Genomic DNA, 393 nt, shown 5'->3' with positions numbered 1-393 from the left:
TGGCTATAGATGTATGGATTTATTTCTTTGTTCTTTTGGTCTATGCATCTGTTTTTCTGCCAGTATTAAGTTGTGTTTATTGCTGTGCCTCAGTAGTATGTCTTGAAATCCAGTGATGTGATACCTTCAGCTTTGTTTTTTCTTTTCTTTCAAGATAGCTTTGGATATTCAGGATCTTTCATGCGTCTAACTCAATTTTAGGATCTTTAAGGGCCAGGGAGATAGCTCAGCTCAATGGAGTAGTGTCCCTATCGGGCAATGGGGGGGGTATAAGCAAAACAGATACATGATAAATTATATTAGATAGTTCAGTGGACTAAATGCCTGCTTATTAGGCAAACACATGGACCGGGGTTCGATCCCCAGCACCACATGCTGCAGCAGCCCTGCCCC

This window comes from Octodon degus, unplaced genomic scaffold (genome assembly GCF_000260255.1).
Source record: "Octodon degus isolate 3935 unplaced genomic scaffold, OctDeg1.0 scaffold00059, whole genome shotgun sequence".
In the NCBI taxonomy this organism is placed as follows: domain Eukaryota; kingdom Metazoa; phylum Chordata; class Mammalia; order Rodentia; family Octodontidae; genus Octodon; species Octodon degus.
This window is presented reverse-complemented; position numbering follows the sequence as displayed.